The sequence below is a fragment of the Ischnura elegans genome, chromosome 6 (genome assembly GCF_921293095.1).
Source record: "Ischnura elegans chromosome 6, ioIscEleg1.1, whole genome shotgun sequence".
Classification (NCBI taxonomy): Eukaryota; Metazoa; Arthropoda; class Insecta; order Odonata; family Coenagrionidae; genus Ischnura; species Ischnura elegans.
Window position 1 is genome coordinate 76,225,060 of NC_060251.1, and position 17,099 is coordinate 76,242,158.

At 39.4% G+C, this 17,099-nt stretch overlaps 1 long non-coding RNA gene across 1 annotated transcript in view; it reads right to left on the reverse strand.

Moving 5' to 3' along the window:
* The window catches only part of LOC124161020, a 570,739-nt gene that overhangs the window by 443,730 nt on the left and 109,910 nt on the right, over positions 1-17,099 (reverse strand). The window contains exon 3 of the long non-coding RNA XR_006865300.1: positions 11,654-11,742. This is a non-coding gene — a long non-coding RNA (uncharacterized LOC124161020). The remainder of the gene's footprint in view (positions 1-11,653; positions 11,743-17,099) is intronic.

Here is a 17,099-nt window from a genome sequence, read left to right on the forward strand (position 1 = left end):
AAATCCTTTTACCTACCCTCTTATCCCTCGTTTACCTAACGTTCTAAAGTCTAATATTTCTTTCAGTATCACCTCCCTACTCAGAACTCCCTCCATTCATACCTTCTGTATCCTCCGTATCTCATCTAACAGGTACTTCTCCTCACCCACCATGTTCAGCACTTCGTCGTTCCTCCTCCTCTCTGTCCACTTCATCTAGGGTGGCCATTAATGTATTGCCCTAGACCGAAACCTATAGCCTTACTCCATGGGAATGGGCTTTCAAACCATCAAATCATCACTTTAAATCAAAACAAAGATTATTTTTACTATAATCATTCTATTTTTTAAGTTTTCCTTTTTTGACCTACTAAACTCTAAACTCTTTCTTCCGTACCTATTGTGTTACGCAGTCTGTTATAAACTGTTATCATAAATTCATAAATCCTATAACTTTTGCACGAAACCGTAACTTTACAGAGAATTCTCGGGAACCGACGGGACGCCCTCAAAAGCGGTCCAAACCGGGACGTCTGGCCACTTTAGGTTCCCCTTTTCCTTCACCTTAAGTACCGCCAATTAGTACATGGAAAAGTTATCCGACACAGCATTGAAAAACAAAATATCACAAATAACCATGTGTTTTACAGGCATTTCACCGTCGCCACAGCTGCGAGTGAGGGATTTCCCGATTCGTTATAGAACGTTGGGCCCCATTGTGTCACCATTATCTCTTCCATCGGCCACCCAAAAAGCCATGCGAGTCTCAAGCCGTTCACAAAATCCTGCCGCCAATTCACCTCTCTCCCATTCATTGTAAATCCTTTTCGGGTCCTTTTCTTCCTGTCTCTCAGACCCACCCTAGTCAGAGTCCTTTTGTGTGACTTTAATGTCCCATTGATTGCACAAGCCCGCCTGTCGCGTCGCCTTCAACTCCCACACACCACCGCTCTCCTCATAACTACGGCGATCTCACTAGTTTTTATCAATCACCACAAGTCGATAAAGCGTTGAAAGGGTATAGCATGATTTTAATCACAAGAAGACCAAGATTATGCGGTTTTGTAAAGCAACGGTAGCTAGGATTGTGACACTCACGGGTAAAGTTGGTGGGGAAAAAATTGAGCAAGTAAAGAAATTAAATGCCATTGAAATATTTGGGCAGCACATAAGAGGGGAAACGAATATAGCAGTTATGACATATGGTAGAGAACTGCGTTGGAAAAGAAATTCATTCGTTCATGATCAGAAAGGAGCTTATGAGAGGATCACTGTGTAAGAGTTTAAAGAAAAGGTTAGTGAAGAGTTTGATCTAGAGTGTAGCTCTTTACGGTGTGGAAACGTGGACACTGAGGAACGGGGACGGATCCAGGATTTCTTTCTGGGGGGGCACAAGCAAGGCCGCATCCAGGATTTTGTTCTGGCGAGGGACACAAGGATACCTCGTAATACAGAACGAACGCAATGATAATGGGACCGTATGAAATCTTGCACATTTTTAGGGCGTATGGGGGGGGGGGGGGGGCACGTGCCCCGTGTGGCGTGGCGTGGCCAAGGTATGGATGTGGGTGTGGCGAAGGTATGAATGCAGCAAGTTCTAAATTGGGAGGTGAGGCTTAAATAATTTTAGACTTTAGAACGTTAGGTAAACGAGGAATAGCAGGGTTGGTAATAGTAACCCTCTAACATTGTTTTCAACATCCCCTCCGCGCTAAGTAATCCATACTTTCTGTCTCCTCCGTATCTCATCTAAAAATTGAATTCATTCACCCAGAAAATTTCATGGTGAGTCAACTCATTTCAAATTTCAAGGTTTTGCGTCGTCTTTGAAGTGTTTCTTCTCTTCAATTAATACCCCCTGAATGTACCATCACAAAACATAGATAATCACATTTTGTGACGGAAAAAGCAAATGAATGAGGCAACAAGAGGCAATCAATGCATTCAGCATATGAGGTGATTCTTCTACAGCGGAAAATACATCCATGAATGACATTATTTAATTAAAAATGGAAGAAAAATGTCCTTAGGCAATCTATTTCATTCGGTCAATTTACCACCTAACCCCCTAAAGAGTTCTTATTTATTTTAATGATCAGCCAATGAAATAATTGAAAACACAAAAAAATTTCACAGGCTCCCAAAAACCATATTTTGCTGTCTTAAGCTCTTTAAACCAGATTCAAATTTGTTATTTGGTATAATTCCTGCAACAAAACATATCCTAGGACATTACCTCATTAAAATACCAGGGTGGCTAAAATAAAGACTTTTTAAAATTTCGATTTTTCAATCAAATCGGATATTTATTTCAATTTTTACTTCAATATTTCGCCGTAATTATTCCAGCAACAGCTCTTAAAAATAACTCGCGATTTAAATAAGTGAGATGGAAATCAAATTACCCCAAAAATACCCTACACGCAGTGTATTTATCCTAATGGTACTTGAGCTCTTAAGCTCTCGGTTCGGATCCGTTGTCGTTTTTCTTTTGCAGAACGGAGGGATTTCCATCAAAATAGGACGTGAATCCTATTCCTTTCGTGTGCAAAGACGCCATCCGTACCTTTCATGATGCTCATCCTGAATGCCTCCACGAAGCTTTGTTCCAAGAATAGTCCAACTTCCAAGTGCGAAACAAAATGAATAAATAAACGGAATAAGGCAATTTCTGTGGAGCAAATTGTAATATTCTTGTTAGCGAATAATTATTTTATAAATAAATTCCCAAAAATCATTAGACTCACATCAAGTATTAAACCGAATTATGATTCGGCATTAACTGTTACTCCGCATTCACCTGTCCCCTATTAGCACCACCACTAGAAGGTCACCGCGCAATATTAAGGATCAATGGACATGGAGAAGATATCATAGCGACTCTGGTCAATTTTATTACCTTCACGTTGATTTTCTTCCAGCTTCTTCAGCAGTAAAGATCCCGTGAATCATATTTCAACTCCATTTACTCCACATTCACCTGTCTCCTCTTACCACTTGAAAGTTAACGGTGCAATAAGAAGGGTTAGTGGTCATAGAACAGATATCATAGCTAATATGATTAATGTCTATTATCACTATGTTGCCTCTCTTACAGGTTCTACAGCAGTCAAGATCCTGCAAATCATATTTCAACTTCTGTTACTCCACATTCACCTGTCTCCTCTTACCACTAGAAGGTTAACGGTGCAATATTAAGGGTTAGTGGTCATAGAACAGATATCATAGCTAATATGACCAAATTCTATTATCACTATGTTGCCTCTCTTCCTGGTTCTACAGCAGTAAAGATCCCGCAAATCATATTTCAACTCCTGTTTCTCCAAGTTCACCTGTCTCCCTCTTAACTCACCATACCCAACTCCTCCAACGCTCACCCCATTCCCCCCAAGTGTCACCGCAGACGTCTCGTATCATCCCTACCTCCCCTTAAAAAAATGAAACAAAAAAGTTACCTTTTGTCCTACCCTTTCCACCATTCCGTTGTCTCCGCGGAACCTACCCAACCCCCTCCTAAGCATCGCCCCCCCTCCATTTCGTCTGACTCATCTCCTTCCTGCATTCCTTGGCAAACCCACACCGCCTCTCCTCTCCCGAGAGAGAGAGTCCCAAAAAGGCGAAAGGGGATGGGGGGACGGCGATAAATCTTTCGACGCTATACAAAAGTTCTCGGAACGGAAGAAGAATAAGGAGAGGACAGTTCTTTGTCTCGCTCGACTCCGTATTGTCTCAGCGGTCCCTCCTCCCTCCCTTCTCCTTATCCCGAAAAATATTCTCCGACTCACCTCCCCACCAAAAGACCAACCCTCACTCGTGTAGTCTCCTCCCGAAACCTGAGTTGCCAACCGTCTGCGAAAAAAATTGAAATTTACGTAGTCGGTTGGTGATGTAAAATACAAGATGACTGATGGTTCAGGTTATAAACTCAAAGTGTATTAGTCTAAGAACCCTAATTTAATATTTTATTTTACTCTCAATCCACCAAATACAGCTCATTTTGGCCATTTCAAATCGGGGTATTCAACAAATTTAACAAGTAAACGTACACGAACAACTATGCCCTGGACAGGGGAAACCAACCCAGGCGGGACTCGAACCCGCGACCTCTTATTTGGCAGGCGAGGGCGTTACCCCGCCTCCACCGAGATTATCACCACTACCATTATTGCATAACTTGACTTGAGGTAAGTATTTATTTTTTTTCAATATGACAACACTAGTTTTATTTTAACACAAGGAAATTATTACCACAATTATTATTAAAGTATTCTACCGATTAAGGTAAGTTTCCATGGAGTACTTCAGAAATATTTTAGGAGCCTCCTCTGCCTTCATGTACTTCCCTATACAATTCAAAATAAGGCCTACTCCCTTTTATTCTATGTAAAAATCCCATTCTCTTCATTCCACTCCCTTGTTTACCTACCATTCGACCCTCTAACACTGTTGTCAACATACCCTCCCCGCTAAGTATTCCCTCCATCCTTAACTTCTGCTTCCTCCGTACCTCGAACGTAATATATATCTGGGTTATTATTAATGGTATTACACCGGAAGGGTGGGTTTAAATGGAGTATTTAGGTAAATGCTCCGGTCTAACTCGTCTAACACCTCAAATTTAACTACCATCTTCAATTCCCATCGAGGCATTGCATTTCGCCTGAAAATCAAGTTCTCTTCCTCCCCTTTTTCGCTTAGCGAACATTCCACACTGCAATACTATGTTTAAGTACGCTTCTCAAATTAGTATTCGCTCCTTCCAAACCCTCCGTCTCCACCTTATCTCCTCTAAGTTTCTATCCTCACACACAACGCTTCGGTGGTCAAAGTTCCACCATCTTGGTTTGGAAATTTTTTGACTAAGTCTCCACCGCATATATTAAGATGGCTCAGTTTTGTTCTGAAAATGCACTACATTTAGTGAAAAATGCCACCTAAATAACAAGTATTTATCCGATAATTGTCATCAAAGTTTTCCCTTTATTCGCGATACTTCTATTGATGCATAAACTGTGTCCTGTTAGGCACTTTACTGGTGGGGAAATCCTAGAAATTATACTTTTGTACTCTAATAGATTTCCATTGGCTAAAATAAAGTAAAATATCAGAATAAGTGCAAGAAAATGACTAGTTTACACTCATAAAATGTATTTTCAGCTGAGCTGGTGGTAGTACGTAACCGTGGTTATAGATAATAATTTTTTCCAGGGAAAAGATGTTTGAGACATAGCTTCACGAAGCCTACCGATGAAGTACGAAAAAAAGGTTTACAGTGCGTGTTCCATAGTTTATTTTAATTTATTCATGATTTATGACCAAATATATCACCAAATAGTAAGGATTGACCCTTATGGTATTGTCAATGCTTTGGTCAAAGTAGGCGTGCTTTTGCTGCCCAAGCACCCTCATTCCTGCCACACTTTGCTGCCCACTCGAAACCAGTGGTACTCCCTCCAGTGTATTTCAACCTCCTTGCATTCTGTACATTTCTCCATCGTCCTCCATACCGAAATATCGAATGCCTTGTCATGGAATCCTTCCACAGGGTGATCAAATTCCTGGAAACGTTCGGTTTGGACAATAATCGCAACACGTGATGAATCAATCCTTTTCATTTTTTAGGTATTCATTTTTTAGGTAGGGGATTTCAGATTCCAGAAGTGGATATTCACAGTGGGACATATATCGATCATGATTTTTTATTTATTTCCAAAACTTATAATCCTTTGTGATCTATATAACACAAAAACGTTAAAATTAATGAAAATGGTGGAGTGAAGTAGTAAATAATGGTGGAAATGAAAAAGTTCACGTAGAAAAATTCCGTGAACATACAAAAATGTGACGTGCACAGGCACAGGAAAATTAACTATCAATTAAATCTATCCATCATTACCAAGAGAAAAAATTAGGTTTGATACGTATGCAGATGACATCGCTCATTAATAATCTCGCCATCTTCTACTCAATTATCGTTCAGAACACATAACTGAATACTATAGCTAGGAGGCATATTATGTGTGTTTTTTTTTCTTTCAAACAGAGATCAAATCTACCAACTCACTTGAAAAAGTGATATAGAAGTCACTGATCAAAATAGTTTATCTTAGAGAAATTTGATGAACCATGAAAATAGTTACACTCAAATTGAACATGAACTTCTACATTCACTCAATGGGATTCAAAGATAATTTAATGAAAGAGTTCTCCCGCGTATAAAGCAATGTTTCAACTCCTTGAGAATTAGACTTTTCCACTACATTAAGCGGATCCGACATAAAACACTATGTAAGACCAGGACGGGCACATTAAGACGAAAAACCTAAGCAAGGAGGATGACAGGGGAAAGAATTAAATATTTTTTTCCCATTTCACCGAATACGCGGCTTCGTAGCATTTCGCCCCTTCTTCAGCAGGGAGTTTGGTATGAGGGGAGACGAATATTTGGGGGAGCTTATTAAAAGATGTGAACCGTGGACTCTGAAGGCAAGGAAGACCCTGATATCCCTCAGATGAGGGGGGAGAAGGGTGCTAGTGGGTCTGGGACGCGGCAAGAAGTCATACAATCCCATTCTTCTGATCCGCTGATCACTCTTTCCGCTCTTCCGACGTCGAAATCCTCCTCTCCCCTCACACCAGCCAGCCATCCGGACGAAAGCAACTCCCTTCTTAACGCACACCATCAACCCAGGCAAACGTTACACCCCGCCGCTCCGCGATCGTCATTTGTCTCATTTCTTGGCGACGCGTCCTGTGGTGGTGTGGGGAGGTCGTTCATTAGGGGATTCTCAAATCCGCGCAAATCTGGGGATTATCGTGGACGCTCGAGTGAAGAAGAATGGGGGAAGAATTCGTGAGGGCGAAGATGCTTAGAGTACCACATAAAGAAGGTTATTGCGCGACGAAGTATAAGTCATCTTCATGAAAATATTTTAGTATAAGTTTTTAATTTAAATTCATCCATTGCAGCTCACAAAAACGATAGGTTTTCTGTGATAAATTTCCTAAAAAAACATGATTTATATACCTACGGAATTTTGCGGCAATACTTATCAGAGAACAGAAAATATGCTGATAAATGCTTAATTATTTATGACGTACTTGCACAAACCTGATATAAAGCTGGTATACTCTGAGAATAATTATGAAAATGAAAGGTACATATTCTCCCAAATGAGCTCGGGCTTTTCAATAAATTTTCCATTATTCATTACGCCATCACGTCTGCTTTTAAGAAAACAATGAAACATTTAGTAATTTGAACCCATACCTACTCATATTTAGAGATCATGAAGTGATATTTTTGAGCGGCTACCGTCGTGGTGCTGTATTATGTAATCTTTTTGATTTGGACGCAAAATATAAATCAACCTTAATCCTACCATTTGGAAAAGTTTTGATAATGGTTATAATATATATTCTGGCAATAATGAACGTTTTTATTGTGCTGATTAGAGTAGCTACCACATAACGTTCCGTGTACATACGTGGATTTTTAAATAGAATTTACAAAAATACTTCCACGTAAATAATTTTCTTTTGCCTTTAGGTGACCACGTAAAATGTAGTAGCTTACAATACACGCTAGCGATACGATACTAATCAGTTACGGACGACCAACCGTAAAGTGAATTCCATCGCGGGCATCGGAATAATCGGGACATGGAATCTGTGGCTAGAGCATCAGCGCCAATCCATTTAGAGATGGTGACAGAGCCAAATAATACGAAATATCGTGCATTGTAACTATGAAATTTCCACTGATTATAAATAAATACGAGTGCAGCAGTAAGGATATGAGGAAGAGAATTGCGTTAGCATAGGAGGCGTTCGTGAACAGGAAGGAGCTTATGAGAAGAACGCTATGCAAGAGTTAAGAAAGAAAAGGGTAATGAGGAGTCTGGTCTGGTTTGCAGCGCTTTACGGTGCGGAAACGTGGATACCCAAAAAAGAGATCTAAGAAAGACTGGAAGAGTTCGAGATGCGGGTATGAAGAAGGATGGAGAAAGTGAAGTGGATGGAGAGGAGGAGGAACGACGAAGTGCTGGATGTAGTGGATGAGGAGAGGCAGCTTCTAGATGTGGTACGAAGGAAACAGACAGTATGGATAGAAGGAGTACTTAGCGGGGAAGGGATGTTGAAAACAGTGTCAGGGGGTGGAATATTAGGTAAATGAGGGAGAGGCAGGAAGAGAATAGGATTTTTAGATTTCTAGAATGAAAGGGAGTAGGCCTTATTGTGAATTGAAGAGGGAAGTACATGAAGGAAGGGTATGCGGAAGGAAGAATATGTCTGAAGTACTCCATGGAACTCCACTCCTACCTTAATCGGTAGAATTTTTTGCAATAATAAATGAATGGACAACATCAAATTACTTAACGAAATTTTAAAAAGCGCGGACTAAATCGTGCATCAAATCCATCGTAAGTCAATTGTAAAACGTGGGTGAACTACTGATTATGGAAAATTCCATGAAAGAGAGATATTTCGCCTCTCGTATCAACCTCCTCAAGAGAAAGGATTAGGCGCGAGAGTGGAAATATTTGGACGTCTCTCAGCGGGATGCAGGGCCAAGGGGTGGTACATTGAAAGGGTGTCGGGGACTTGACAGCCGTGGTAGCTCTTTCGCGTGATGGGGCACAAGGCGAGGGTGGCCCGAGGGGCCGCGCTCCGGAGTGTGACTGCAGAATGGTTTCATTGAAGAGGTTAAATGACTCGTGGCGACTCCGCCTTTATACAGGCCGTGCTCGCACGCCGGGAGGCAAGCCCCGTGGTGGTGGTTTGGTGCGGTGCGATTAATAGCGGGAGGATTGGAGGGAGGGCTTTATGTGGGAAGACGAACGGGTTCATTACGCCGAAATTGAGATCCAACGCCCTTAGCTGAAGACAAGCATTTTAAATTATTACGGAGCGTAGAAATTATTCCATAATTTCGAGGACATCGTTAATAAATACATCGGAGAAACTCGAATACAGCTGATTTTATCAAAAAACTGTTAAATGACCATTGTTACAATGTTCAAACGCTTGGTAATTAATCATTAAAATGGTATACGTGCGAACGCTTCATAATGGAATTAAATTGCTTCAATATTATAGTAGATAAATATATAATTATACTAATTTTAATCGCTCAACGAATAAAATTTGAGCCTATGCAATTGCAAAAAGTCCTACTTTAATTTTCCAGTACTTCAAATGATTTTACTGTTACATAGAACGAAGGTTTCTGCCAATAGTCAATTTTTGTTCTAAAATAAAGTTCAATAAAAGTTATCAAAAATTAATATGATGTATGTTACATAAAATATATACGGCTTGAAGAACGTTTAGCTAATTTGATCAAAAAAATTGAAAAACCAAGCCTTTTGGATTGGAAAACCTAAGAAATGATCACCTAAAATTGAAAAGAATTAATTTAAGAACAGTAGACCGCAACAGCTCAACTACAAGCTCACACATCATGCATCAGTACTAGAAAAGGAATCATATAGTCATTCCTTCCACAGGACAAATATAATTGTTAATATTCGCAGTAAAAGTTTTATTGGCGAAAATGTTATGAGCATATTTTCGCTGATAGATGTATACTTTGAGCAAATTAAAACACCACAGAAAAGAGAAGTATAATTTAGTTTAGACACTAATTGGAATTTTATTATTTATAAAAAATAATTTTCCTTCATGAAAAGAAAAGCAAATTTTTTTAGTAACCATATGTAATTATTTAATCGAATATGATAAATATACATTCCAAACTTGTAGTCCTATACTCAAGACCAATGAAATTTTTATCCTCCTATGCATGTTTAATTTATCTTATTTTCGAATCTCCTTAAAATCAGGCAGTTACCGCGTCAACCACCCCATAAATACGCTGGGTGGCTATAGGTGCGAGGAATGGAAATAAAGGGATTGTCGGAAGGATAGGGAGAGAGAGGGTAGACGGGGTGTGGCGTGACCGGGGGGCGGCCCAAATGCACGCGTGCGTAAGGGGTGGCGGGGCCCCCTCTTCATTGTGGCTTCATTACCCCCCTTCGGATTAAAATGAGAGTCAAGGTTGCATGGCGGTGAACACGACGTGCGGCCCTTGGCCGCGGGGGGCCAATAGGCTGGCTACACCCTGGGGGCGAACGATTTCATGTGCCCCGTGCGCGGGCGCAATTATGTTATGAAGACGGATGAAGCGACGATCACCATGACAATGGAAACGGGAGACGTGGGGAGATATATTGAAAAGAAAAGGGGAGTAATTCATCGTGCCTTTAAACCTTTTTGTAACTTTTTTCCAACTCGCAAATACTTCAACAGAGAATTCAACCAAGCCAGTCTTCTTATTATGCTTTCGAAATGAGCCCAATAGTGATTCTTCATAGAGGAAGACGGGTTCAGTGAGGTGGAAAGCTCTTGTGGGGCCCTTTAACATCACCGAGTACAAGTTAAATCAGTTACAGATGCCCTTCCATCCCGCATTTCACGCTAATAGAGACTAATTCAATATACGAGTTCACTACATCATCCCAGCCAAGTGTGGTGTCATCACTAAGAGGACCTTTTAATTAACGATCGGAGATTGAATTAATTTTTATTAGGGATGGAGGGATCCAGGACTTTTTTCGGATCCGGATTCGGATCGGATCCTTGATTTTTGGAGCCGGATACATGTTCAAATCCTGATGCTGGGATTCCCCCGATGGTTGTTCAATCTCTTGGGAAGAGTCACACTATGTGCCAGTCGTATTCCGCCTTTTTTATTTTCCACAGCTGAAATTCTCCTACGTAACCTCTGCGAGAGCTTTCAAACAAAACGGTTCATGAGTTGGACAAGAATCGCATGCGACGGCGCATTCGAATATAGAATCGAAACTCTTTCCACCCTTATGGGGCGTTACATTCACTGAAGGTATTATTTAAAATTTCAGATCCAGATCCGTTGTCTTCCGCGACTTTGGATCCGATATATCCGATGAAGGGCAATATCCGCGGATATTTGGATCCGAGGTATCCGATCCGACCATCCTTAATTTTTATTTTTCTATTATTAGGGGCAAGCAGCCGTTGCTAAGGCATAAATTCAAAAACCAAAATATAAGTTCATCAGTAGCCTTCTTTAAGACGCGATAGAGTAGGCTTAGGTTATGAGGAATAGAATAGTACGATGAAATGTCATCCATTGATACCACTTAGGATAAAATAACTTGCCATCAAAGGGAAGCAAATACGTGTTTGAAAAGGATTGGAATCAATGAATTGTATTGGTTTAGTACTAGAACTGGTGAGATGAGCGAATACATACAGATTCTAAACATTACCGTGCACCACCCAGTGGAGCGGCGTACCTTTACGGAGTTATCATCAGCTTTATCTAAAGTTTCAAGAGTTTTAAAAAACGAACGCTCCATTACGTGAAATATTATTTTCAACATTCAAAGCGCTTAATAATAAAATTATGTGCAAGAGGCAGTAATGGACTATATCGAGATTATAATTATGATAAACGAAACTATTATTCCTTGTCCATTCATTGCTATTACAGGCATCTATACTCGATGCTCAAATTAATGAAGGAATATTGCCTCAAATTGATACTTCTAAGTAATCATAACAAACCTGATTTTTATTTTATATATAAAATATCAACTGAAATTTCTGGGTTACTTTTGAAGCAACTTACCTTTTAATTTTAGTTACATTCTTCATCCACAATTTCCGGAATGACTTTCTAGAGTTGATCATGCCACGAAATATTTCCATATACTAAACCTGAAAACAGGAAAAAAATCTGTTAGGTTATGTAGATCTATAATGCAATCACGGAATTCTAAATCACTTTACCTCAACTTCGTGTACGAAAACATTGTATACCCATCGACAACATCCATTCGTGTTAAAAGAAATTAAAATGACAATAGGCAATGTAAATTATTCGTATTTCTGGCATATTTGTGCACACATTGTAATATGTTTACAGATTTAAAAATTTGAATCCACGTGTGCAAGCTCCCAAAACTACGAGATATGCTCAGAAAATAAAAGGCACTAAATTTTAAAATTTCTCGTGAGTTTGGAGAGTCCGATTGCCAATTTTTTCTATTATCTTGGTATACATGTCCATCAAGTATGATAATGTTTTCTTGTCTTCATTTTATTAGCATAAACGACATTAAAATAAATCACTGACAGAGCTAAAGGCTATTCCAAAGAAAGGTTGAGATGCGTTTGGAGGATTGGAAGAAGAACATGAACAAGTGTATAACATCTAACGCGGACTATTTTGAAGGCAATAACAATAATTCAGGCGAAGAAATAAATGTATTTTAAAAACAAAATTATATTCCCGTTCTTTTTTAACACAACTCGCACAAACATCAACGTGAGAAAACATGACGAATGGTGCATCCAAATTTAACGCGCTTATATCATGGAAATCGATGAGTAGCGATGAAAACTAGTTACACATCTCGACAGAGCATTTTAAGCGATTACACAACGAAAGCAGATATATCGATAAACAAATAGAAATAATAAACTAAAAATATCTACAAAATACTAGAAATAACAAACTAAAAATATCGGTAAACTACTAGAAAAAGAGTAGGTGCTGAAGGGGTTGACGAGTGACTGAAGATGGAGGAAGAAGGCAGAAAATACTCAGCAGAATAACTCAAGCGATAATGGGTATTATAAAAAAACACGAGTCTAACCTCAGCTGAGAATTTAGCCTCGGCATGGATACAAATTCATCAGTAGTCGCATTTCCAACATTCTCATTTATTTGGCAGTGGGGCATAGTCGTTGAGAGCTGAGGAGAAAGCAAAGTTGAATCGTTCGATAAGCTGCAGTATAGAAGAATTATGAATATAAAATTGATTGATCGGATGGATAATTTAGAAGTATTACAAAGAGATATGTGTCTAGAAAAATGTTTTATATCAGAGTGAAAAAGAAGGCAGCGTAATCAGTCACATCACGAGACACGATGGTCTATTTAAAAAAATCATTGGAGCACTACTGGTAAGGACGAAAGGAAGACACCGGGTGAAATATAGAAGCAGTTGATGAAGTTTGTCAAACGGAAGAATAAAGTGAAAAATTATGTGATAGAAATGACTCCTATGTGTAGCCTGTACTGTCCCCTATGAAAAAATTGTAGAAACCTTTTTAAAATGTTATACATTCTTATACATTGCCACGGCAATGTTATAAGAATTTATACAAATTTTCGCTTGTACCTCTCGCTTTTATGAATTTCGATTAGCCAGCTCGATTTGCCTTCTTAAAACCTGCACCACAATTTCAAGCAATGGTTAGAACATGGAAATTTGCAGGTCAGTGAAATCTGCCAAAACTCCAAAGGCATATGATTTATGATTTAGCAGACGCCTATTCTTCGTGGTCATTTCTGGAGATGAGATACATTTTGTGCGGTGAAATGGAATGGTCCACCCTGCGCGGCTACCACTCACCGTCCTCCTGCCCATCCTCCGATATTCCCCACCCTTCCAATATCCTACACTTTTTCTTCTCGAATTCCGACCCGAGCCACCCACTTCCACGGGATCCCCTCTCTCCATTACTTTGAGCTTGTCACGACATATGCGGCCGCCGTCGGGGTGGCTTCCACATCCGCGTATGCTGCCACAACCTTCCTGATTCTCAGCCCTCCTCCCACAAAGCATCCCTCGCCATTTCCCCTCAACCTCTTATTGTCTTATCCCCACCTCTCAAAGTCTACGAATGATCCGCATATAATTTGGAGGGAAGAACAAACTAGAACCCAAATTTTTATGAGGTTCGATCCGATAAAATAATAATCGGACTAAAAAGAGTCAAATTCTCGGAAAAAATTTGGTAGAGATCTCTTCGTTTCGTGAAGAAGTATTGAAACATAACATTCAAGGAAGCTATGCACTAATTAAAGACTAAGAAAAGTCAAAATGTGGATAGAGGTTATTGAACGATCTACAGCTCTTTACGGAAATTTGTTCCTTTGAGAAAATCCGCGAAGTGGATGAATGTGACCGTGATTTTCATAGTTTTATATTTTTTGTGTCTTTCTTTGGTGTTAGTGGGCCACTGGCTTAATCGGAAGCTTCGCAAATCTGAGTGTGTGTATAATTGAGGCCTACGCGGAAAGTTCCTTTGAGCAAATCAGTTAGGTAAGTGAGCTTGCGCCATTGTTTGCGTCATATTGTTTTAGCTTAATTTTTGCGTAATATCCCACTGTCATCTTTCTAACTTCCCATCCCCCACCTCTATGCCCAGCAAAGAGTAAGGCCTGGGGGAGTTTATTTTCTTTCAGCTAAAAAATGTGGGCATAACATAGGGTAACTAGGACATATTATCGAATCAGCCACATATTTCTGCAATGTATCATTTAACGTCTTAGGCCAGGAACTTTTAACTCCTTTCGAAAAATACTGATTCATTCATCGAAGACTTATCGGCTGCTATTCGAAATCCATCCAATCTAAGAACATCACCAGCATACTTCAGAATTACTAGACACAAGTATATAAAACATAAAATAAACGAGAAAAGCATTGAAGGAGGTGGCAATTAAAACTTAGAGGTCTACAGAGGAATGCGAAAAGAAATGGTTCTTAGGAGTTTCCACGCTAGAGGAAGGACCCGGTGGTTTAACTATATCAGTAATTGCGTATTAACTAAAAATGATGGAAAATTTGTTCGAGGAAGACCAAAAGATAACTAATAGGGGGAGGTAAACTAAAACACAAGGAATAAGAGAAAGAGGTAGCTGAAGGAATTAGATTTGTAAAGGGGAAATCCTTCAAATGTCCCTGATATATACAAATACATGAACCGCATGAAGAATTCAGTTCTAACAATTTGCACATAGTAGGGAGTGGAAGGCTTTCATATAATCAATGCCACGCAAATAATCGCAATTAAAAAGTTAATGGTTTCGCAACGTATTTACCTACTTTAAATAATCACGCATAAATTAGATAATACAATTTACATTCCGTCATAGTTATGCTTCAAAACCTTCTTGACCTAAAATAAACAAATATGCAAATACCGATATATGCAAAGTCTGTAGGATATACAAAGCATTATCAAATTAAATGTGAAATCTTTCGAATAAGGTCAACTGATTCAGGCATTACATAGTTGAAGTTCGGCATATTGATAATGGGTAATTACATTTTTCCGCAATAATTTAAATCGTACGACGCGTTACGGCTTACAGATCCATCATCTGGTACAAACCTAACTTGTGATGTTCTTATGTACTGCAATGTCTTGCACCAGATAATGGCTCTATGAGCCAAAACGCATCGTACGAATTGATTTATTGTGGGAAAGTGCAATTACATTTTATTTCAAAATGAAATCTTTCCTTTAAATGACGCCTACAGGAGTTTCATTCATCAATTATTTGTTTTCCGGCCAACATTTTCAATAAATATATACCCATACTATGGATACACCTAGGCTTAGAATCACTCAAGCAGAAGGGCCGCCCTCTGCGATTTTTAATTTTTTCCAAATTCCGCAAAATCCCATGTCATTCCCAGGATACGTCCAACCCACCCACTAGACTCCCTCCCTTCGTCACATCTCGGGCGTCGGCAGCGTCGCGAAGCAACCCCGGCGGTGCCACCGTATCGTGGCCGACAACACCCGCCGGTTACACCCTTCCGGGGAAACCGACGTGTACCATACCATGGGTCGCCATATGGGACGGTGACGCGTCGGGACCTACACCGCCGGCGGCGTTTGTGTACCAACCCCTCCCTCCCTCCGCCTGCTCCTCCGTCTCCAACAAACACGGCAAATCAGACTGCCTGGCAAACGCATGTCCAACCAACAGCTACGGATTACTGCAAATTGCATCTCGCCACCAGAGTGGGAGATGACAACGGCGCTAAAAAGATACAAACATATTATGTCAAAGATGGGGACATTGTTGAATAATATAAGAAATGATTTTTTCGTAACATTTGATAATAGCGGAATAATAGCGCGTAGGTTTTCACGAGGGTTGACGGCGATGAAGCACTATTACTGATGTACCTGGCAAACGCATATCCAACCAATGGCAGCGGATTACTGCAAATTGCATCTCGCCAACGAAGTAGTAGATGTCAATGGCACAAACTGATACAAGCATATTATGTAAAAAAGGGGGCTTTGGGTCAGTTGAATAATATAAACAATGATTTTTTCGTAAAAATTTTTACTAGCAGAATAGCGATTTCGTCTGAACGAGGATTAAAAACGATGTAACTGTATTATTTTTGTGCCACGGAAACAAAATTATACGGACTCCGCAAACATAATTCATTTTCAAGCGGAAATTGCCCGTGAATTCGGTTGGATTCTTCCATACACTTGGCTTGGAGCTAACTGGGGTGAATCATCCATTCTCCGGGCTATTTAATCGAATTTTAATGCACACATATCATGGTTAAAATGTTTTCTCAATTTAATCTAGGTCTTTAACTAAAATATTAAAAACAATTGATTCAACGGTACTTGCGCGATTTGAATACAGAAATATCTCCGAAAAGCTTCATGCAATGCAAAACGGACTCAATTACATCTAGATTCAATGATTATTAGAAGCTCAGTGGGAATGTGCTGCAAGTTGCAACGTTTTAATGCTGCCACGCTTGTTAAAAGATTACCAAATACATTTTATCATTTTTTCAAAAACAGATTTTTGTTCAAAAGTCTTAATAATCAGATCACCAAACAGTTTCTGTTATAAATTAAGTATTTGCGTCATTTATAGGTAAAATTCCGGCATCCATCTCTTGCATCGCAAGTAATATGGGTTAAATTTTATTAGTAGCTTATGCGACCACATTATGTTTTACGAAATATTTTTTACGTTGCTAATGGCGTAGACGACTTTACAATACCTAATTTTCGATAATGGGGCAATTTATCAAATAAAAGGATAGAAGTAAAACTTATTAAAGCAGAATTTTCCGAAAATATCACGAATATAAGAAGGAAAGTATTCACACGCATAAAAATAAAAGTTTACGAGCCTGTATTATTTAGAAAATATAAGTAAATATCCTCTCTTTGCCGAGAAAGGACCACATTTATTTCCAATAGATTCAATGAAACCCCAAAAAATTACC